This window comes from Mesocricetus auratus, unplaced genomic scaffold (genome assembly GCF_017639785.1).
Source record: "Mesocricetus auratus isolate SY011 unplaced genomic scaffold, BCM_Maur_2.0 Super-Scaffold_100028, whole genome shotgun sequence".
Lineage (NCBI taxonomy): Eukaryota > Metazoa > Chordata > Mammalia > Rodentia > Cricetidae > Mesocricetus > Mesocricetus auratus.
This window is the reverse complement of record NW_024429209.1, coordinates 6,829,873-6,854,248: the sequence shown is the minus strand read 5'-3', so window position 1 is coordinate 6,854,248 and position 24,376 is coordinate 6,829,873. Positions and strand designations below refer to the sequence as shown.

The following is a 24,376-nucleotide window of genomic DNA, read 5'->3' as shown; positions in this document are numbered from 1 at the left end:
AGATCCCCTGGAGGTAGAGTTACAGATGGTTGTGAGCTACCCAATGTGGGTGCTGGGAAATGTACTCTGGTTCTACCTCATCAGCCTATTTCTTGCTCCACACTTTTGTGTGTGCCATTTCCAGTGTCAAGAAAGAGCTAGGAAAACCGCTATTTACTTTTGTGTTTTGTTTTAAGCATTCCCAACTCTGGAAACCCAGGCCATATCCTTCTGCTTTGCTTATTCTTAGGACTGAAAATGGTTTTCTTCATCTAGACTGGAGCTCCTTGAGGGCAGACCTGTGGCTCATTCACGGTGCAAGCCTTAGCTTGGGTGAGTAGCTGGAAAATGTTGGTGGGATGAATTAGAATAACACACTATTTAGTCTACTTCTAAGATTTTTTTAAATCTACATGCCCACATTCTGCACACCTTAGTTTGCTAAGAGGCCTGGGAAGTGGAGTGTAGAGGGATTTCTATAAGGAAAAGGAAACCATCGTTCTGGTTTGATTTGGGCAGAACATTGGTTGTTACTCTCCTCCTCTCATATTTCAACAGTCTCTGCTTTTCACCCTTTCAGATTGCCCTGGGTCCAGCCAGGAGCTGCCTGCTTCTCTTCCGTTCCTAAGCTTCCCAAACAAACTTCCTATTAATGCTTGCCTGATGCAAATGTCAAATGGTTCTGTGTGGATGCTATTAAAATAATGAATGCAGAAGGGGATAGATGAACAAGGCTGGGAATCGATCTTGGACCCCTGATGAGATCATTAAGAACTGGGGGGAGGGGAGGGGGCATCATTCTCACAGGTTGAAATTTCACTAGTGCCTCTTCTTCCCCTCCATCAACTCCTTTCCTCCTTCCTGTCTCCCTGCTGATTTATGGGCTGGATGCCTCCCCTCCCCCCATCCATTACCCTCAATGCAGTGCTAACTCACCATGGAAAATCTATTTGTGTCAAATGGAATTTTATCTTGGCCTAGGAATTAATGCAGTTTGTAAAAGATGTTTTAATCACACTTTCCTTAATGCAAGAGTATTGCAAAAAAAATTCCCAAAGATTCAGGCAGGTGTCATGAAGATGTTTCTTAGCTTCTTGATGAGGGCGCATAGCAACTGGTCTAGATTTGGTAATATATGGTGGAAGGAAAAACTGTCCTGGGAGGGTTCAGCTAGATGATGGAGGACATGAGGAGTACTTTAAATTAAATCCTTAAGAGACATAGACTCAATTATTATTGTCAATGATTCTTCTTGGACTTATGTTCTCAGGACTATAAAATAAAGATTTAACTTCTGAGAATTTGATTCAATTCATGGAAGAAGGAGCAGATGCAGGCATGAAAAAACCTGGTATGCACAGGTCCAAATCCCAGTGACTCTACTTCCTAGATGTGTGAGGATGCCTCCCTGAGGTGCAGTAAAATGGGAATTACCTTCTTTAGCACTCCCTGCATCATGTGATGATTGGATGAACAGATACACAGGAAACTGCACAGCTTGAGGCTGGAGCAGAGGGAGCCCTTCCATGGATGCTGGTTGTCCTTCATTCTCCTCCTCCCCTAGAGTCAGAAGACATTAGGGCATGCTGTAACATTGACACTGCAGACTAACCAGGCAGGCAGTAGGCACTTTCAAAATATACACAGAGTGAAAGACTAGCTTATCTGGGGGATTACTGGCATAATTCACTATCTTTTTGGCCAATAAAGAAAATAATCCTGTAAAAAAGATACCACTCCTGCAGGTAGCTTGTAGGTTTGCTGTTTTCGTTGCAGCCTGTCTGAATTGCCCACCCATAGTTATTCAGTCTCCATGCTATTCTTTTAATAGCTTCTATTATCTGACTTTTAATATTTACTTGTTTGCTCTTTGCCTATCCTTCCACTGGATTCAAAGCTCTTCTATGGCCTATGTCTTAATCACATACCATTGTATTGTTAGGACCTGACAAGTAGTTAATGGTCAAGAAAACACTAGTTGACTGTCTTTATAAACAAGTGAACATGTAGAGTAAATGGAATGGCTTCCTTTGTGGATCCCTGCTTGTCTGTGTGGTGTCAGGGACTCAGTGCTGGCCAGCCTACTTCCAGAATGGCTTGTCCAACAATCTTAAAAATGTAGCCCAGTGAGTAGGTGTGGCCTAGAGGGATACAGGAGAAGAGATGACTGATAGAGTGATGTAAGAACCATGAACACTCTAAAACACACTTCCCCTGTCCCATTTGATCTGAACTGCAATGACCAGCTTCTCTCTGCGAGTGGGAGGAAGGAAGAGACTGGGCCTTGGGTAGCAGACAGGAAAGGGTTTAGAAGTTGTCCCATGGCTGAGGAATCCCTGACCACATACCTAGAGCCAGCTCTGAGAGTACGAGAAAGGGAGATCTCTGTGCTATTTGGTCCTGGTTTGATGGCTGAACTCCCCTCCTGCCGTGTACCAGAGTTGGAGAGACAGAGTGGCTGTGGGACCAGGTCAGGTGCTGCCATAAAGCCTCTTGCAGGTGTGTACAACTTTGGGAACCACAGAAGTTCTTATTTGTCACAGGCTCCACGGCTCATAGGGGTTCTGGGCTTTTACAGATGCATTTGACTTAATCTCTTGGCTATGACTTGGTGTGGAAAAAGCTCTGAGCCTGGCTGTTGTAGGGAGTGGAAAGCCAAAGGCTGTAGGAAAGGTGAATAGGCACATTCATTTACTCAACCATTTAGCCACTCCATTAATTAATTTGCTGAATTGGGTTTTTTTTCATCTTCTACATGTTAACCAACACACCAGGACAATGACTTTAACATGCAAAAGACAGATGTGGTATCTGCCAACATGAAGCTTATAGTCTAATGGAGGGAAACCACCCACAAGACTAATACACATGCATGTACACACACAAAATCTGTAATTACCATGGTAACCTACTACAAAGGGAAATTATGGATACGTGTTGTTTTATCTTAGGCACAGTAGCTGTACCTAAGTCTACTGCTATTTCAGTCAGCAATTGTGATTCCACACTTACAATCCTGCTTTTCTGGCAGCTGCCTGGCTGCTCAGGCTGCAGCCTGGAGGGAATTCTGTTCCTGCAGGCATTGGCTCTGCTGCTGCTGCTAAGGTAGCTTTCACTAAATCTCTATCATTCTATTTATAAATAAAACTAAAGAATCAATGGCTGGGTGAAAACCTGATAGGTCAGAGAGGTTGAGTAGCACCTAGCTAATCTTCTCTCCTTGCTGGCATTTCCCTCAAAGCTGGTCCTTCTGCTCTGCCAAAACAGAGAAAGCTGTGCCACTCAAAACCCCTCCCTACTACTTCTGGTATGTCTCTGTCTCTATCTCTTCCAGATGCCCTCTGATGCTCTATGGTTATTTCCTGTTAACTATTTGCTAAGTCAACCTCCTGAGCAGGCTTAATTTTATTTAATTACCACAAATGCAAATTGGAGGTTTAGGGTGACCAAATATCCCCCAACAGATTACATATCAGTTCTTGATAATCAGAGAATGTTGTAACAAATCATTCCAAAAGGCCATGCCTCAAAACAGTTTAATGAAGTCAGCCTTTCTGGTTGAGATCTGTGCGGTGGCTTTTCTTGCCTTGTCTGGATCCTTCATCTATCTGGTGGTTTGGGGGTAGGTTGGCTGGCCAAGATGACTTTATCTGAGACGTCTTACTATTCACATGTCTATTTCTGTAGCCTGGAATGTTCTCTAGGCGAAAGTAGAGAAACAAGAGTTAAGTGAAAGTGTGCAGTGCTTCTGAGTGGCTGCAGGAGCTCTCTCTGATGATGGACATTCCAGCTGAGCTATGCAGAGCTAGGAGTTAGCCGCTGTCGCAGTCCTGTCAGCCACTCCATTTCTCCAGCTCTAGTGGGGGGCAGGAGAGGAGGTCAGCTATCAAACCAGGGGCAAATGGCAGAAGAGACCTCCCTTTATCCTGCTCCCAGAGCTGGCTATGGGATACTTGGTCAGGGATTTTTCAGTGCTCCCTGTAAAAAGCCCATCTCCACTTGTTGGCTCATTTTGTTGGCTGAGGCAAGTTTGGGGGCCAACTTAGGTTTCAGTGGTGGGAAGCTGGACTCTACCTCCTGTACAGAGGGACTGTCAATCAGGTTAAGGATACAGATGGGGCTGGGGCAAGGAGAAACACTGGGATACCAGTGTATTGCCACACAACTTGATCAGGAGTACCAGGATGCTTGATTTCAATTCTCAGGAAGCTTCTCTAAGGTTGTGAAGCTTCAGCTAAGTTGTAACGAGTTAGTCAAGTGAAGAGAGAGGGAGAACATTCCAGGCCGAGAACATGAGCTGGCTGAGCTCTGAGGAGTGACTGAACTAGAAAGAATCAAGATACTCACTGGAGGTCTGCAGAAAAGGCAGGTTTTGGTTCAGATGAGGCACAGGAAGAGCAGAGGCCAGCCCAAGTTCACTCCAGAGCAAGACCTGCTTGCTGGAGCAGAGAAAACATAAGGGCTTAGATTTATAGAGTATATGTGATGACATAAGCCTGTGTAGGTGTGACAGAGTTCTCAAAGGAGAAGCAGCAGGTGACATGAATAAGTCACAGATACACATAAGGTGGTGAAGCCAAGAGCCAAATATTGGGTCCTACAGAGTACTCAGGGCCAGAAAGAAGAATAGAGATACAAAGTGTTGAATAGAGCTAAGAGGAGGGAAGGCTTTGGTGTGTGTGTGTGTGTGTGTGTGTGTGTGTGTGTGTGTGTGTGTGTGTGTGTTTGTGTATGTGTTTATGCCATGGTGGGGCTGAAGGAGACAGGAGGGTTCTGTAGAGGAAGAAGCTGGATCAAATGAGGAGTTAGGACTGGATGCTGAGGGCCAGGCAGATTGGAGTTTGAGGTTCATGGTGGATCATACTTGTGTGTGATTGGATCAAGGAACTGGAAGGTCTAGAGAAGTGTGTGGGAGACCCAAACAGGAGCAGTGTAAGGGGGTACAGGGATGATGAGATGGTTGGTAGAGGTGAAGGTACTCTGGGGAGGGGACTCTGGAGTAATGGGGGCATGCAAAACTGTTTTCACTCCTAATGTCTCATTTCTGGTCTCAATCTTAGAAAGCCAAAGGCCTAGGAAGTGAATGAATTTGCTGTTGTAGCCCATGCCATTGTGCGGGTGAGAGGGAGGTGATCAGAGGGCTGAATAGGGGGAGGAAGGGGAGTCATGGGAACAAGTGGGATCTTTCTGCGTAACACCAAGTATGGGATGGTCTCAAATCCAGCTGTGTGATCTTGGGTTAGTTATTTCAGTTCTCTGAGCTTGAGTGTCTTCCCATAACAAATGGGTACTTAAAATAGTGTTTCTCATTTTCCAAGATTGTACAGTAAGTCTGTTAAGATGCAACGTGGAATTCTGGTCAAAGTCAGGGCAGCAGATGCCAGTAGGGAACACTAGCAGGACAGCGGCATTGGCAAGGGGAACGTCGACAGCAGGCATGGGGGACAATGGTACTGTTGGCTGTTAGGGTCAGGTGATGTGGGAGTTAGGCAGCCTTGTGGGATTGGGGCTTGACATTTGGAGGGATGCTGGCCTGTCCCCATTCTGTCCTCCTGATCTGCAGGAGCTGCCCATCTGTCAGTGACTCAGACTGTCAGGCAGGCTGGTGAGGGGCCCACAGGCAAGGGAGGCTTCTCTGACAGGGGAGTCCTTCACTGTCAGCAGCTTCGCCTCAGTGGGTTAATAAAGCCATCCATCACACGCTCCGTGCCAGGTATCTAAATGCCTGCTTAATACCACCCTGGGGAGTGGAGTCTGCGCTGGAGATGCTCACCCAGCCAGGGTACTGGGGTGGGTGGAACTTGGTCTAGGGGTCTGTGATGTCCAGATGTGAACCCAGCTCAGGATCTCCCCTAGCCCAGTTGGCTTGAGTGTCTGCAAGAGACATCATATATGTGGTCTGAAGGCACAGTACACAATTAGAGCAGACATATAGAAGTGCTTCTGGCTGGTGTGTTTCAGTCAAGCTACAGGTGTTTTGTTAGCCAAGTCCCTACTATGTGCACTTTGTCACATGAACTCACTACAAACTCTGTCGCCATTGTGCAGATGGCAAGACTTGAGATCAAGAGCCATGATCCATGTGTGGTCATGGAGGCAAGTCCACCACACACTGGAGTGTCAGCCATTTTTCCCTGTGTTGTTTTGCTGCTTTCCTGGGCCAGGTTCTTCCACAGTTCTACAATCCTCCAAGCTATTAGATTTGAAAGGATCCATGCAAGGACACACAGCCAGAAAGCTCAGAGCTGGGATTCAGCCCAGGTCTGCGTGACCCCTAGATCTGTGGTGGTGTTATTATTATTTTCTGCCAGAATACTTGAAATAGAAAGTACTTTAACACCTTTCTGCCACAAACCTTTTTCTAAAAATCTGATGTGGGATCCTGTTGTAAAGAGCAGGTGAGGAGGGCGGTATTCTGATTAAGTGAGGTCTGACGAGGGTGCCATTCTGGTTAAGTGAGGCCTGTCCTATTGCCTCGGACAAAGTGGCTAAGACACAGCTCACCTGTGACCTCTTGTAGTTTTGGAGTGTTAAGGACTCATATGGGGAAGAAGCCCGGTGCGTGGCTTCTACACTGATGCATCTTGGGAAAGTTAAAGGGTGCAGCTGCAATCTGAAGGGTCAAACTCACAGTTCTGATGGCCACAGCTGACTATGGGTGGGTGAACCCGTTTCTCCTGTGTGGTCTCTGTGGGAACTAGTCTGGGTTTTCTAACTGCATAGTGATTAGGGTCCAATGGTGCCCTTGGAAAGCCCCTGGACCCCTTCTGATGTGGCCCCAGAAGCGAGGCAGCATCACTTCCTATGTAAATTTAGACTAGGAAACAGACCGGAGCGGGAGTGTGGGACTGGAAATATTGCTGGGCAAAGAATGAGCCTAATTAGCCCAAGGAATACCAAAGAAAAGTCCTTCCATTCTGATCCTCCTGGTTCACACCCAATTTCCGTTCACTCTGTCCCCTGCTTTCCTGTGTAGGCAGATGCCTCTCTGTTTGACCCCTTTCCCTCCTGGTAGCACCTCCTGTTGGCCAGTTCAAAAATAGCCCATCTCCGTCTCTCCTCCAGGGGCCCCAGAGGTCCAATCCATCCTCTTCCTTCTCACTTTTTGAACAGCAGCTGTATTAGTTGGGATAATTCTGTCAACGCATGCCTTTTATGCCCAGAATGTGCCTGGTAAATTTGTTAAAGAATACCCCAGGCTAACACATCATTACACCCCCAAACTCATCTATCTTTTTATTCCAGATTAATTCTTTTTCTCCCTCTCTCTTCACCTCCTCCATAAATCCTGGTGCACTTAATTAATTTCAGTTCCACTGTAAGGTCCATAATACAGAATTGTTCAAGCAAACACAAAATTAATTATTCTATTTACAGCCTTCTCATTGAGAGGAGCATTTCATCTTTCATAATTACATTTTGGAACGTCCAATTATGAATTCAGGCGCCTGCTGTTTTGCATATGGGGATGGTCCCCGAGTGTCCTCGAGGTAGGGGAGTTGGGCTGGTGGCTTCTTGTACTTGATTCTGGCTCAGGCACTGCTCATTGGACCCATGGAGGAAATTTTATAGAGACACTGAAGTAGGGGCAAGATGGTAGGTAGAATGGTTTGGGACTGGGGATGGAGGTGAAAGAAGTTGAGAAAGCAGGAAGGGAGAAAAGCAGGAGATGACTTAATTGGGTTCTCATCACCAGGATCAAGAGTTTCAGGTGGGAAGAAGCTAATCCTTCATCTTGCCAGGTTGCCAGGGAAGAGTCTTGGGTTTTCCGAAAGCCAGGGATGCAGGCACTCAACATTAGTCTCCTGTTCTACTTCCCTGATTTTAGGTGTGAATCCTGCAGGTGTGGCTACCACTCCTCTCTACCTCTTGGTCAGAGTCTTACCAAGCCATTGGGTTCTCAGCCAGGGCATTTGGAGCAGAGCAGGGGAGCTACTCTCTCTGCTCCTTGAAGACTACTCCTTGGCCTTTCAATGGTTATAGGACAGCCATGCTTCTTAGATGGGAGAGACAAAGCCACTTGGCCTCTGCTTAGGGCCCTTCTCTAAGCATCCAGGCGAGCCCAGGGGACAGTCACCCGGGACAGAGCATGCTTGTTGCATGGAGTCCTATTTGATGGTTTTAAGAAACATCAGTTTCCATGGAGCTACACAGACATGAAACTTAGCCTGATTGCTTAAAAAACAGGTTAAATGCCATTAGAACATTTATTAAACAGTGCTGTGGAATATGCCTAAAATTCCAGCATTCAGAGGTTGAGGCAGGAGGATTTTAAGTTCAAGACTAGCCTGGGCTGTATAGCAAGACTACCTTACAAAATAAAACAAAAGTTGAATAAAAAGCAAAGTCTGCTTCTTGAGTGACAGTGTTCCTCAGGTCCTCCATCCCCCCATGTTGTCATCTCTCTCCTTTCAGGGGAAATGAGTGTTCCCTTAGCATAGGGTGTCTTCTTTTCTCTCTTAAACATCCAACTGAGTTCCTATTATATACTGAGTTTCATAGAGGGTATCATGTACAAGTAACTTTACATATATCATTTATTTTACATTCACAGCCACTTTGTAGCATTTGGGGTTAGATTCTTGACACCCTCATCTTAGAGAGGTCTATGCAGGTGTGAAGAAGGCTATGGTGCTAGCTGTGGGTGGGCTTTGAAAGCTCAGGGAAACATTTGATGCTATGTTGGGGCAAGTTGTAGGAATACGATTTACTCTGACCATATGTGCTTACTAACTGGGCTGCCTGACTTCTCTTTGCCTCAGTTTCCCCTTGTGTCAAATTGGGAAAACACTACCCATCCATTAGGCTTCTGTGAGGTGTCGAAGGAATTATGCTGTAAAGCTGGCTCATGCAGGGTAGGTGGGCACTAAAAGGTCATGCCTCAGTTTATCTACCTGTCTCACAAGAAAAATCTGAGTAGAGAGGTGAGAGTTGCATTTTGAAATGGAATCTTGTGGCTTGGTTCACAAAGGCTGGTGTCTGGGGAGTGTGAGGCCCCCAGGAGTAGAGCAGCAGTTAACATGAAGGGGTAGGGAAGCCCCTAGCACCTACTGTCTATCCACTTATACCTCTACTGTGTTTCTCATGAATAACATCTCCAAAAACTCCCACTTTACTTAGAATGAACATACAGCCTGTATGGAGAACCGTAAGGTCAACCTGCTCCCAACTCCATCTTGTTCTCACTGTTTCTTTATATGCTGTACCCCAGCCATACTGGTCTGTCCTCTGTTCCTAGAATCACTAACGTCTTTCCTAGCTCAGGGCTTTAGTGCTAGTCAGTCCTTTGGTCACCCACATTCTTCCTGAAGTTCCCAGTGCAGATGGCTCCAATGCCATCTTCAGAAAACCTTCTCTGCACCTCTTTATGTTTTACTCTTATCACAGTTCTCCTTGCAACACCCACCTAAGAGTTGTCTTCATACCTCTTGTCACTACCTGTCATCTCATGTTTTCTTGTTTATTGTCTGTCTGCAAAACACTGGAATATAAAGATGTAGGAGAGTGGAAGCCATGCTTGCTGTTCTCCACTCTTTATCCTCATTTTATGGCATGGATACAATGAGTGTTGTATGTGTACACATGTGTGTGCACAGCACGCATACATGATGCACATGTGCACATATGCATGACCATGTGTGCCTGGAGGGCAGAGGAAGGAGCAGCCATCTTCTACCTTGCTACCTTCAGCCAGTCTTTCATTGAACCCTGAGCTTCTTCCTTCAAAGTTCTGGGGTTACATGTTCACACGGCCATGCTGGGCTTTTTATGTGGGGGTTAGGGATCAAAACTCAGGTCCTTCTGCTTGTGAAACACACGTTCTTACTCACTGTGCCATTTCTCCAGTGCATGTTTTTAAGGGTGTAACACTATCCCTATATCCTCAATGGGACACAGCAAGTCTGGGATGAAGACTTTGGTCTGTCTTCCCTTGTGATTTGCTGTAGAAGACATGGGTCAGGTTTAATTTTTCCTTTAAACAGGAATTGTAATGTTGATAAACCTTCTTCCAGCAGAACAGACCCTTGAGATAGGGAAGAATCATTGATTCATCTCATAAGTGATTTTCTTGAGATCTGCCCACACTGAATAATTACTTGCCTTGTAGGCTGAGAATGTTTTCCTGGTGTTCCAACCTGGTAGGTTTGTTTTGTTTGTTAATTAGCTATTAATTGTAAGGGCTTCTGGGAATTGGAGGTTAACAAAAAACAGGAGGCCTCAGAGGTGGGCCAGGGGTCTAGAGCAAGCAGGGACCTCAGATTAGAATGAGGGTGACCTCACTGGGCACTGGGTTAATTCATTTCAAATAGTGTCACATATAGAGAAACTCCACCAGTTCTTGGGATGGTGAGCGATTTTGTTAATTAAGCCCTGTAAACACTACAGCTTAATTTCTAGTAGTAGAGCCGCAGCCAGTGGGTGAGAGCTGTAGCTATCGTTGGCCGAGAGCATCAGGGGCTGTCCTTGAAGAAACAGGTCACACATAGATATGGGGAGGCTGAGAGGGAAGAGAGCAGCTCAAAAGAGAGGACTTGACCATGGGTGTGTCCCTTTCTGCCCCCTCCCTTTGCCTCTGCTGCCTCTCCATTAGGCCCTGCCCTTGGGACTACCCCAGCTTGATGAGAAGAATATGCTTGTAACTTGAAGAGTGTTTCTGGGACCTCACCCCATTCTTCAAGAGGCTCAAGCCAGAAGCTTCTATCATGGATGTCCACCACTCTCTAGTTTGCCTCCCCTACACCTCACTCTTACCATCTCTGCTATCTGTAAGATTCAGTGTGTCTTAAGCACTCTTTCCTTTGGCTTTGCTAATACCTTTCATCTTCTCCAGTGGCCTGCCAATTCACCACTATCCTTCCTGGAAGACCCACAATAGTCATCTTGTGGGTCTCCCTACTGCCTTTATTGGCCCTATAATTCTTTCTTTACCCAACATCTGGCCTGACCTTTCCCAATCATGTCACTTCCCTGCTTAAAATTCTCCTGGACTTCTCCTTCCCTACATAAGGGCAACAATCCTGTCCGAAGTCTGTAAGACCCTGTTGATCTAATGCCCCCATCTCTTTCCAATCTCAATTGCCATTAGTACCCCTTCCACTAGGAACACTTTCTACATGTCTGTATCTATGGTGGCATGCTCTATGTTTCTGAGGTACCTAGTATGTGGAAGGTTGCACTGTTTCTACCAGGCCTCTAACCCATCTCAACAGGTTATACTAACCAGTCCACCTTGGTGGCAGTAGCTCCAGAGCTGGTCATAACAGCGGTGAAATTCACTCAGGCAATATGCAAATCAGGCTGAAGGGACTGGATCCTCCATCCTGAACTTTGCTTGCTTGGGGTTGCCTCTTGCTTCTGCGATGCCCTTTGCATCCTTGGATGGCTCATTCCACCTCTGTATGACTTTTTTCACTTGTCTGCTCAATGGCCACAATGACAGTACCTCTTCCATAGGGGTTCCGTGAGATTAAATGAAATAATGTGGTTTAAAGCAAAACAACCTAGCTTGCTGTTTTTATCACCTCCAACCCTACCTCTCCATCATCACTTAAGAGGCATTGTGTAATTCCCCACTCCTGATTCTTCTGCTGATTTCTTCTTTGTCTTCTTCACCTTCATTTCTCCGATGACCATGAGGAAAAACAAAGGCAACTATTTATGGAGGACATGTTGCATCCTGGGCACATTCATACATGTTATCTCATGAATCTTCTCCACATAGACATTTGCTTTCTACCTGTATCCCATGCCTCTCTCCATATATTAGTATGTAAAGTATCAGAAACTGAGGGGGTAGGGCTGCCTACTCCCCAGGCTAATTAATAACTAAGACATGCTAAGAATCCCAGTCTGTTTTACCCACAAAGACTAGTTGATGGAAGAGGAATAAAGAACTGTTTAGGTGGAGGGCCTGTGAAGAAGAGGTGACCACAAATAAATTTTATTTTTGTATAAGAATCTGCTTTGATATGGTTTATTATCATTCTAAAGGAGATTTCAGTTTTCTCTTCAGTTTCATTTTTTTATTGCTATTCAAGTCTTGATTAAAGGGGCAGAAGCACTTCATGATTTATTCCAGCCTCCTTTGGCAGCTCTTTTCCCATCTTCCTTCCCTATAGGGAACCACCTTAGTAGATTTTGGTATTTACCTGTATCCCAGTAAGACATATTTGCATAGTCCTTGTTGCTTTTTGAATTTACCTATTAAGTCATGGAAGACAAGCTTTCCTTCCCTTTCCTCTTCCTTCCTTATTTATTACTTCTCTTTTTTTTCTTATTTTTTATTTGTTGTTGTTGCTGCTGCTGGTTGTAGTGCTGCTGCTGCTGCTGCTGGTGGTATGTGTGCACACTTGAAAGTTCCTATTTATGCATGGGGAAGCCAGAAGAGGGCATCAGGTTTCATCCTCTATCTCTCTCTGCCTATTTTTTTGAGGCAGGTTCTCTCCTGAACATGCAGCCGTGTCTCAGCTAAGCTGTAAGCCAGCAAGTCCCATTGATCCTCTTGTCTCTGTTCCACTCCAGAACTGAGCATACCTCAGGTTGCAAGCACCTGAAGGGACACTTGATTTATAATTTGAGCCAGCATCCAAACTCTAGTCTTCATGGATGGAAATAGAGTACTCCTAACTATTGAGCCATCTCACCAGATTATCTATCTATCTATCTATCAATAAATAAATAAATCTATCTATCTATCTATCTATCTATCTATCTATCTATCTATCTATCTATCTGTACATGGTAGCATTCTGTAGCCCAAGCTGGTCTAGAAGTGACTATGTAGCTCAGGCTAGCCTTGAACTCATGGACTGTCTTCCTGCCTCAGTCTCTCACATGCTGACACTGGGTTGCAGCCATGAGGCATCATTCCTGATGGAGCCTTGACTTCCTTATTTTATCTACCCATGCATGTAGGACCTTCTCACACTCCCTTCTCTTCCATGGTAGTTGTATCATGATTCTGCTAAGATAAAACCTTAACCATCACATTATGATAGGTCTGTAAGCATTCTTCACACTGAGTCAGGTGGAAAGCCATTATCACTTTTCCTGTGTAACTTGTAATTTCCTTGAAGTTAATATTTGTACTTTGGGTTCTCTCTTTTTTTTTTTTTACTAAGCAGTATATTTGTGTAGCGCACACATGTATACTTGTTTGTATGTGTGTTGGGATGCACAAGCACATGTGCGTGGAGGCCAGCGAGTGGATGTCTTCCTTGACCAGTCTCCATTTTATTCACAGGGTTTCTCAATCGAACCCAGAGCTTGCTGATTTGGCTAGTCCAGCTCGTTCCAGAGGGCCTCTGCCTCTGCTGAGATTACAGGTGGGCCATCATACCTGCCTGGCTTTTAAGAGGATGCTAGGAATCCGAACACTGGTCCTCACACTGTGCAGCCTTACTTTTCCATTAAACCATCTCTCTAGCCTCTGTGACTTGAGTTTTAAAAGCATAGTTCACTATGTGATTATCATTGGTTCAACACCACACTCCTTGTTAGATGTGCAAGACACCAAAGAAGGCACTCAAACTCATCAGTTATCCCATCAATCTTTTCTTGGGGAGTGGCCCTCCCGGTTCCATTCTGGCGTAGTAGCCCAAGATGCATGCACAGTTGCCTTCCTCAGCCCTTCTATGATCTTGGGTTCTGTCATTTAGCCCAGAGTTGGATTTCTCATTTTCTGAATCTTACCTTCTTCTTTCTGGGGATGCATATTCCTCCAAGTGGAGGACTATCCCTAACTGTGGCTTAAGAAGGGACACCTAAGAGGTAGAGAAGCAATAAAAAAGCTTCTCATGTCTGAAAGTGTCCTTAAAGATTTTATTCCCATAGGTGACCCATCCTTTAGAATTTTGTTTTATTTATAAATCTAAATCTCCACTTTGGAAGTCAGCTTTTTTGTTTCTGCTAATTCTTGCTTCTTTGCATTCTGACCTGCACAGTTCCCTACCACCTTTAACAGAGATGACTTCTGTTGTCAATGCGATATTCCAGAAGTATTGACTATGGGGACAGGTGGCTGTCTTGGTCACCAACTCTGAGGGAATCCTGCTGGTATATATCATAAGGACATGCAAGCAGTCTTTTGGAGAGATTTCATGGGGAGAAACTGAGGCATCTCACCAACAGTTAGCAGCAGTTTTCCACCTGTGTGAGTGAATCTTAGAAGTGGACCCTCAGATGACAGATTGGCTGATGCTTTGATTATACTCTAATAGAAGACCCCGGGCCAAAGCTGCCAGCCAGTCCACTTCCAAATGCCTGTCCCACAAACCCTGTGTGAGATATGCATGTTTCTTGCTATTTTAAGCGGCTGTTTGGGTTGGTTGTTCTACAGCAATAGATACTAATACAAATTCACACCTCATCTGGTCTCTGATCCTTTCTTTATTGGATATCCACTTTGCCCCTCCCCTCTGTCTCCCTCCTCTCAGCTTGTAGGATCTCCTGTTTGTACCAAAGTTCCTACCATTTTCCCCAGTACTTCATTATAATATGCCTGGAGTGAGACTATTTCTGTCTTTGTTATAAACCCTTTCAATAGAAAAGGGGGAGAGCTGGAAATATTGGTGAGCCTGGAGTGATGGAGAATGCCCCAGATCTTCAGATGAGTCCACCTGGAGTAGGCAGGGAGGCTGGGTTGGTCAACAAAGATAATTCTCACTGTTTTTCTTTCTTAACCTACAGGAGTAGATACCCATGTCCCTGGACTGAGGGCGGGGCAGTCCCCTCAGCTAAGACTTTGGGGTGGCCATCCATGCTCCCCTCTTTGGTGTATTTGAATAGTAGGGGTGTCTTTGATGACTGTCAGGAAGAGTTATCTCCAGACAGGATCATAGACTGCCTGCTTTCTCCTGTGCTGGCCCCTCCTAATTCATTTTCCGCCTTTAATGTACTGTTGTGAAGCTTCCTCTCCCATTAGGGCCTGTAATGTGCACCGATTCCCTTCAGCTTGACTGCCCTTAATAGGCAGCGTAAATAGAATTTAGTGTGGCGTGCACTAACATCTCTATCCATTGTCCAGAGATTAAATACTTGCCACCAATGGTTCATGCATCATCAGCCTCAAGCCCAGCTTCATAGCTCCCAACCAAAGGAGGGTATTAAATTAATTTGCAGGTTGCTTTAGCAAAACCTAACAACAACAAAAAACCTCTATGGGGGAAGAAAGGGGGGTCTGATGCATCTGCTCCATCAGTCAAGGATGTGGGGGAGTTGTTAGGGACCAGGAAGAGTTCCTCTCTCTGTGGGCTGGGTTGCCCTGTAGGAGTACACTGCTCCACCACCTAATTCCATCCTAGTTCCCTGGCCTTGGCCCATGTTCAATACTTCTGAGATCTTCCCAGACCAAGGAGTGAAGTGGTGGACAGAGGATGGGGTGGGGGACTGTGGGGCCTGAATCCAAATTGCAGGGGCCACTTCATTCTTCTTAAGGGGATAACTAAAAGACTACAGTGAAATGCCCCTATCATCCTAGAGAGGTCCCTGAAATCCTGCATTAGGCTATTGGGATCCTCTAGGATTCCTTCTTATTGCCTGAGTGCATGTGAAAGTCTGAACTTTGTAACCTGAGCAGCAAGACAGCAGAGTAAAGGTCAGTGCAGGCCTCTTTCTGGGGTCTGGCTGGGAGAACTTTTTGTTGTTGTTGCAGGCCTTGGTTTGCATCATTGGCAGCAGTGTAGGAAGACAGACTTGCAAATAGACATGGATGACACAGATACAAGGGTCTGGAATCCTAAACTTCAGCTTTCCTCTGATTTAATAGATCAATGTGGGTACTAGGGGTGGGCAGTGACCTCTGATCTTCAAGAATAAGGTTATCTGACAAGAGGGATGGGAAGGTAGAGGGTTTGGAGGTATCTTGTGCATGGTCTTGTCAGGGAGCTGGGTTGTTCAGAGAAGCTGGAGAACACAGTGAGTGCCAAACAAGATGAGAGATAGGTTGGAAGGTAATCTTTGTTTTGGGAGCAACAAGAAGTCATGGAAGGACTTTCAACAGGAGACATGCATGGTCAGATGTGCTTTGTGGATCTCATTCCTAGGCAGTGTGAAGGTAGCTCTTAGGGGTGGAAGTCTGGAGGCAGGAACACACTGGGGAAACTCTTGAATGAGTCTGTGGGACAAAGGGCTCAGGAACTGTGCTACCATCAAGGACTGGAAAGGGTGAGTCCCAATCCTGGCTTGCAAGTCTCTGAAAGAAAGGCCCATACTTCCTTTTCTTTCTGACACACCCAGGAACCATAAGGTTGCACCCTTGTGCTGAGGCCCATGGGCACTAAGAAAGAAGAAATACCTGTTCTGAGGCCTACATTTCCAGAAACAAAGCTCAAGACCAAAGGGGGCAGGTAGGTGTGGTCTCGTGCACTGGACAGTTAAGAGGGAAGCTGTCTCCAACTTGTGAATGCACCCAGGGAAATAGTTAAGCTCCCAAATGCATTAGGGTGGCGATGGTGGGCTCAGAAATGGCATCATTCTCTAAGCTATTGCCATGCACCAATGAATCAATCAGGCCACTTTCTTGGGAGAAGGAAGGAGGGGAACAAAACCACTGGAGACATTTCTAGCCCAGACTATGTGCAGATACCCATGTTGGATAGGCTGGGTCCACAAGGCCATTTGCTCTTACTAAAGGTCATAGAGCCTGCCCATTCCTTTAAAAACTCCAAGCTGGCCAGGGTCTCTCTTCTTCCTGGGTTTGAGCCCTTTCCATTTCTTGGATCTTAGCAGATGTTTCTGGTTGGTCCATAGCAGAGGTTTTGAAGGCAAGATGTGAGAGTGAAAAGGAGGAGAGGCCTCGGCAATGGTCTAAGACTTCACTATGGGCTGCAGCTCCCGTCTGATATACTCCTCTAGTGACCTCCGCTCCTGTTGGTTTATTAATAGCTTTTAACACGATCATTTGGATTAATTGAAATGGGAGTAATGCTAATATGCCCTTATATTTCACTCCTTTTTTTAATTTAAAAAAGATGCTAAAAGCATTTATCGAGTAGTTCCTGAGGGAAGGAAATTAAAAGGTCTCCCCTCTGGCCACAGGGATGGTATTGTCTCATACCAACACCCCATACAGGGGTTCTCATGGTTCATTAGCGTGATTTAAGGTGTCCAGGTGACCCATTACAAAGCCATCAATGGGAGGGTGGTGGGCCACATGAGGGTGTTTTGGCTGATGGCCCTTTACTGAATCCTTCTGTGCCCATGTGTGACAGCAGTGTGGCTGGGTGTGACTACAGTGAGAGTGTCACCAAGGAAATGAATGGACACTCCATTCTTTAATCTTTCTAGTTGGAATTAACAGTCATAGGAAAACAGGTCTCATGAGCCTCATCTAGGGCCAGTACCCACCTCTTGGTCAAAGAGAATGGATGAGCAGTTTGCTTCTCCATCTTTCTGACTCCCACCCTGGTCATTCTCTTTGGTTAATAGGAAACACTGACTGATAATCAGAGAGTGAAAAGAGAGAGAGGTTAGAGTCTTTCTTCCTTAGTCCTTCCCTGCTGGGGTCTGTGTCAGCTCTAGCAGGCATTGTCTCTGTAGATACTGATACCCTTCTGGTCAGTTCTTTCCCAGTCCTCCATTAATCCCTGGACCTGGTCATTACTTCCTCCTTGGGGTAGTTTTGGGGTGTTTTCCATGCTGGTATTTGTTTTCTTGACTCTGCCTGCCTCTGCAATACTTTCTTTGTTAAAAATTCCTTCCCCTTTTGCCTTGTAGACTTTGGTTCCAGGTTTTTACAGTTCCCAGAATGGCTACTCTGATGCCATTATTCAAAGATAATGGAAGCCCCTGGCCTCCAAAGCTTCACCTGTACTTTATATTCTGGCCTCACTCCTGACTATATATTGTGGATCTGCCTTCTGTTTCTCTTGAACATGTTGGTCAGGGGCTGGGCTTTGGCTCACTCTCCCCTTGGCTGAGTGGAAATGGCTTTGCTCAGTTAAGTCCCATTCTTCTGGTCTACCTCATGTCCACAGACCTAGTCACGGATGATCCTGTCCTATCCAGGCAATTCCAGAGCCACGTTATGAACTTTTACTTTCATGTACACTTTCTTTTAGCCAATGGGCCTGATCTAGCTGATCTCCAAGGAGCACACCAGAATAAATATCAGTTACCAGGAGCTGCTTCCAAAATTACACCCCTTTCCGAGGACATGTGCATGCATGAATAAGCTTTCTGCAAAGTTCTACAGGTCACCAGCCATGGCACTGCAGGAAAACTGCAGGGCACCTGAGGTCCTCCAAGAGTCCTGAGATTCTGTGGTTCTTTATGGAGGAAGACTGTGTTTCACAGCCTTGGCACTGTTGGATATTTGGTAGGTTTGCTGGCCTCTACTCACCAGGAGATGTCCACTAGTACCCCATTCCAGCTCTGATAATAAAACACATCTCTTGACCTTGCAAATACCTCTAGGAAGCAGAATGGCCATGGTGTGAACCACTGGTTCAAAGTGATGAGCAAGGTTCATGTGTATGTGGCCATAGATTTCCCAGGACTCCTAGTGAACAGACTTAGACTTGATCCTGGTCAACCATATCTGAGCCCTTTGGGGCACAGATCTGCACAATTCTTGATTCATGATACAGTGGAGTCCTGTCCTCTAAGCCTTTATTGCTATAGTGATTGTCATCTCATGTATTCAGTGTCAGACGAGGCTTGAATCTGACGTCTGAGTGTGACAGCAGGATGAGAGCAGGGTTGGTGGGGGCAGGATCTCAAGGGAGTGTTGAAGGAAGGCATTGGGTTTTAGGTGACCAGGATGGATCTCTTGGTGTACCCCTGGGTGAATTATTAATGCTTTGTGTCTCAGTCTTCTCACTCTTACAATGGGATGAGACACATGAAACCTATGTCATAGGATTCTTAGATCAACCAGAATCCTGGTGGGAAATAAATAGCACAATCAAAAGGATTGCTTTGCAAAATCATCAGAGGGATTACTCATGTGGCCAGGGCAGAACTGAAATAAATAGAAAGGAACCGAGGCTCACCTGGGCTCCAGTGTGAAGGGGCGGGCGGTAGGACTGGAGGATGGGAAGCTGCTTCCCACTAGAAGCATCTGAGAATTGGGGTCTTGGAGTCCCTTGTCCTTGCTTGGATCTGTAGCCATGAAGGATACAGCCACAGCTGGGGCCATGTCAGGAGGTCTCATTGGCAGGTGCTTCCTGCTCTCAGAACCCAGCAACAGCTAGAGTCAGGGAGTCAATGAAGTGTAGCTTCCTGCCTGGCAGGTAACAGAAAAAGTCAGAGAAATGATCTTGGGAGGGGTGTGGTGGGCAGGTGACAGCCACTAGTACAACTAGGGGAATAAATGAGTGGACATTTGCCAAGTACGTAGGACAGAGTTTGTATATAATACTGATGTATGAAACTAGGTTAGCCTCTTGGGACAGGTGGGTGGCAGGGCATGATAAATAAACCCCTGCAAGCATGTCTTGTGGGAGGAGCTTGGGAGGGCCCATGACTTGGTTCCATCTGTGGGATTGTACCACTCTGGCCTCTTCTCATGGACACATCTTCTGAAATCTCACCTGGGACTCCTTGTCCTGGCTGGGTGCAACCATCAGTGTCAGTCACAGCTCTGCCTCCCCTGGTCCTACCTGACAGTTGACCAGAGACAAACATCCTTAAATCCCTGCTAGTAGGAGGTTAGCCTAGTCCCTGTGCTACCCTTTGAGTCCCATTGGTGTTGAATTGTCTACATACAGAGGAGGGAGTGTTCTTTTGCTTTCATGAGCCCCTTGAGGATAAATGGAGTGGTGAGTTCTAACTCTCATGGGGGCATATGCTTCCAGTTGCCTTTAAGGGGCCCATAACAGGGCCCAGGGCCAGAGAGCTTATGCTGGTGGCACTAGGAGCATCATCAGAGGCCTTTCTGATTGGTCCTGACTGGGTGATGGAAGGACTGTGCTCTGCAAGGACCAATACAGGGAAGGGTGGGTTATAGAGTCCTCTCCCTGTCCCATGGCTGGCGCCCATGAAGCCCAAAGGATCCCAGGATCCTCTCCCAGCTCTAGCATATCCTGAGCTAGGGCTATTTATCTTTAATCTAAACTTAAGTAGATCTCGTGTGTGTGTGTGTGTGTGTGTGTGTGTGTGTGTGTGTGTGTGTGTGTGTGTGTGTGTGTGTGAGCATGTGAGCATTTTTCTTCTCTTTCATCTTTCAATTCTAATCTGGCATCTCCTCCCCAACACCTGACTTGCACCCTCCTCCATGGTTCCCAAAGTAGTGGTTTGCATATTATTCTTATTCTTCTATGCTTCCCTTACAAGAGGACTCAAGTGTCCAAACTCAAACAGCTCTGGTTGGAGACTGTTCTGATCTAAGAACCCCTCTGGAGTAGGTGGAATGAGTCCTGGATCCTACTGGCCTTTGTTAAGGTTAGGGGCAGAGAGGTGTGAGAAATGGGCCTGGACTATGGCTGTGACTGTGCAGATAACCTTCTATACTGAAGTGTCATTGGTGGGATCATGATTTTAGTTGAGCATGTGCAAACCCTGTGCATAGCACCTGTTTTAGTCCATCTCATCTCCCAGTGGCCTATGGACTGGTACTGAAAATATCTTTTTGTAGATGAAGGAAGTTGGGTGGTGGTGCATGCCTTTAATCCCAGCACTTGGGAGGCAGAGGCAGGTGAATCTCTACAAATTCCAGGACAGTCTAGTTTACAGAGTAAGTTTCAGGACAGCCAAGGCTACATAGAGAAACTCTCTCTCAAGAAACCAAAATCAAAACCAAATCAAACTAATCAACCCACCAAACAAAAAAGACAAGGGAACCAGGGCACAGAGAAGTCAAAGCCTGGCAATTGTCACACAGCAACTGTGGGGTAGACCTGGGATCTAAGCTCCAGTCTGTCTGATCCTAGAGCAGAGCTTTCCAATGTTCTGTCTTTCTTTCAGGGTCCTGAGTTCCCATGACTGTGGAGGGTGTGGGAGGGGTGATGGTGGTGGTGGTGGCATCAGACCTGAATGGAGGGGACTGGAGCTCAGGAAGGAGGCTGGCTTGGGAATGTTTTCCACACACCCTTCCCCCCACACCCACCCCATGCAGCTGTGGAATGAGCCACATCTGTTACCACCACATGTTGCTCAGTGCTACGCAGATGTAAAGTCTCAATTTTTCTAATTAGCAGCAACGCGAAGTCTATCTTAATTTTCTCTTCCCCTCCCTCTAATAAACGTGATATTAACAAGGTTACACGTCTGCGTTTGTTGCTGGCTGTAATTGAATCAGGTTGCAGATTTGATTAGTGGGTGTGGGGGAGATGGGGTCTGGTCAGGCTGAGGGTCTGAGAGGAGGGAGGAGCTGGGTCCCTGCCATGGGTAGGTCTTAGGTTGGAGAAGAGGGAAGAAAGAGAGAGAGAGAGAGAGAGAGAGAGAGAGAGAGAGAGAGGGAGGGAGGGAGGGAGGGAGGGAGGGAGGGAGGGAGGGAGGGAGGGAGGGAGGGAGGGAGGGAGGGAGGGAAGGAGGGAGGGAGGGAGGGAGGGAGGTTGAAGAAGAATAGACAGAGTAGTCAAAAAGAGGAGAACCTCCAGAGACACCAGGGCTTGTCCCCTGCTGAGACTTTCCTGCAATGGTACTTGGGGAAGTCCCATCATCCTACCTCCTCTCCCAGGGCTCATGGAGGCTAAGGTACCCATTGCACTTCCCAGCTTGCATTGCCCTGCTAAGTCATAAGCTACAGGTTTGAGTTTTGACTCTTGGTGATCAAGGATTGGCCAGCTTCTTCTCTGGGTCTGGATTTCTTTATCTATTAAAAAATGATCTTTAAGTCCCACTGGAAGTCTGAGATTCTTCAGGGTAACCTTAGTTCTCATTCTTTTGGGCTGGGAAACATTACATGAGCAAGTAATGGGGGTGTTAGCTAACAAAACCCCAGTCGCAGGTGTGTGCATGCACAAATGACAGTTGTCAGAAGTGCTGTGGTGTCTGTAGCCATGGTGGCAGTGCTGCATTCCTGCTGTGACAATTTCTCCCGCTGATGATTCCATCCCCAGGGCCTTGGGAGCACTGAGAAGCTTCTGTCAAGGGGCACTGGCTTTTCCCCCCTTTCTTAAATGAGATATGAATAATTGATTCAGCTCCTGAATAATTAATCAGATATTCAATAAGGAAAGTAATTGTTTGGCGCGTCCCCCATAGATGACCTGGCTCAGCCACCACCCCAAGCGGGCTAGGTGGCTGGTGAGGGTTATGGGCCCAAGAGCTCAGTGCCACCTGGGGGAGGTCACCTTGCCTGGCACTTCTGCTACACCAATCCAGTTCACTGTCCCTGAGGAAGACAGTGTTTGTGTTCATAGTCACCAAGACTTTGTGTTTGATGGTCATTTTATCAATTACCCATATGTCCGGCTTTCTCATGTCCCTTCCAGGTCTGAGCTGGCCCCCTTCTGTGATAAGAGGCACTCTCTGGACACTATCCTCTTCAAGGTATGCTCTGTCACTGGTGTCCTCTTCTCCATCGTCACTATCTCCACCTTCCCGAGCGGAGAGGCCTGGTGCTGTTGCCCTCGTTCTGTCCTGAAGAGCTGGGCTCTATAGAGAACTACGCAGGGTATGGGTGGCTGACCAAAAGCCTCTTTGTGCTGTGTCTGCAAAAGCATCCTGAAGAAGGGCCTCTCGAGGGTCCCCCATGGGTCATCTTCTTGTAGGTTCTTGGAACGACTTCCCCATAACTCTCAGGGCCCGTGGCTTTGCAAAAGCTGGAGAACTGTCTTTCTGACATCTGGGAAAGGAAGGTTATGAGTTTCCAGACAGAGACAGAAGTCATATAACAAGCAGAGTGCTACCTGGGAGAGAATGGAATGCAAGACAGTGGATTAAAGAGTCTTCTGACTTTTCTCTATATGTGTTTGGGCATGTGCACATATTATGTAGGTGTGCATGTACATGTTACCATTTGTACATGCACACACTTGTTCAGACACACATGTACGCACATGCAAATACAACTTAATGTTCATACACACACATGATATCCATGTATGGGTACATGCATGTACTTCTCCACATGTGTAAGTATATAGGCACATTGGTGGTTATCTTAGTCCCTTCCTGCTGCTGTAAAAAAAACACCTTAGGCTAGGTTGCTTATAAACAGCATGAGTGTTTCTCCCAGTTTTTTTTTTTTTAGAATGAGGAGACCAATATCAAGATGTTGGCAGAGGTAGACTCTGTGCCTGAGTCCTTCCTTAGAGACTGCATTTTTGATGTTCTCACATGACAGAAGATGTGGAAGGGCCAGGGACTGTCTGAAGTCTCTTTCCTGTGTCTGAGGGTAGAACCTTTACTACCAATTGCAGCCTCCAAAAGCTCCTCTGATTGATATCACTTGTGATGAAGTGCCTCCATGTGAGCTTTGAATGCCACACATACATTCAATCCATAGAAGATTTGTACACTCGTGTGCACACCCAGCTTAGGGCAGGGTAGTAAAGGTCACTGGCATCCCCTGCAAGTCTCTTTGGGTATCCCCCTATAAGCACCTGGCTTTTGACTGTGCAGCCAGCCTGGCTGGCAATAAATGCTGAATTGCTGGGAGCCTATTGGTACTAGGCGTGGGATTTAAATTGGGGACAACTGGTGGTCAGGCTGGGTCATCAGTGGAGTCCTGAATAGACCTTTCCAAGCCTGGGTCTAGCAAGTCTGTACTTATTTATCTGGTGATTTTACTTTGAGTACCTTCTGTGAGTGAGGGACTACTTACCACTCTCAGGACATAACAGTGAAGAAAAGAGAGGAAACCCCTCATCCTGTTTTATTGTTGAAGCCATTTGAAGGGTATCAACAAGAGCATGACTATACTGGTTAGTGATAACTACTGAAGAAAAAAGTGAAGGCAGGGACTGGACTGAGACAGTTGGGGTAAGAGTGGAAGTTTGGACAGGGGTTCTAGAAATTCTAAGTGCTTGTTCAGACCCCATCTAGAAATTTAAATAGAGTTAGTTCCACCATGGGATGAGCCACCATGGACTGTGAGTTTACTGGAGACTCTACAGAGGGCAATGACACAGCCCCTGGGCATAGAGGGATGCACTCTGGACTATGGACATGCCAGGGAGCTAATTTGGGGCCCCCTGTGGCAGGTGACTTCTATCCTGGGAACATTCAAGGAGCCATTGAATTACAATGTCCTAAGGTATGCCCTGCCACACATTACCTCATTCCTTTGGGTAAACGTCTTAAATATTTTTTAAATTAACTTTATCATTAAAAAACTTGGAAATAAATAATATCACATAGAGAAATTAACCCAGGTGAGTGTCTCTTTTAAGGAAAAATGTGTATCATGCTGCTTTTTTCTTTATGTGTGTGGGACATAATGGCAGTCAGGGATATGCAGTAGGGATTTGTCATTCTAGTTTGCTGTCAAGAATGTCCTAGGATAAAATAA

The 24,376-nt window shown here is 46.1% G+C and overlaps 1 long non-coding RNA gene across 4 annotated transcripts in view; it reads left to right on the top strand.

The window, feature by feature from the left end:
• Positions 1-24,376, top strand: part of LOC110343263 — a 184,818-nt gene that overhangs the window by 55,645 nt on the left and 104,797 nt on the right. For 2 of the 4 annotated variants that reach the window (XR_005871520.1, XR_005871521.1), the window contains exons 7-10: positions 230-312; positions 13,223-13,304; positions 16,216-16,325; positions 22,356-22,413. This is a non-coding gene — a long non-coding RNA (uncharacterized LOC110343263). Of the gene's footprint in view, positions 1-229; positions 313-13,222; positions 13,305-16,215; positions 16,326-22,355; positions 23,085-24,376 lie in introns of those variants that run through there. The other 2 variants (XR_005871522.1, XR_005871523.1) reach the window with 2 other exon arrangements.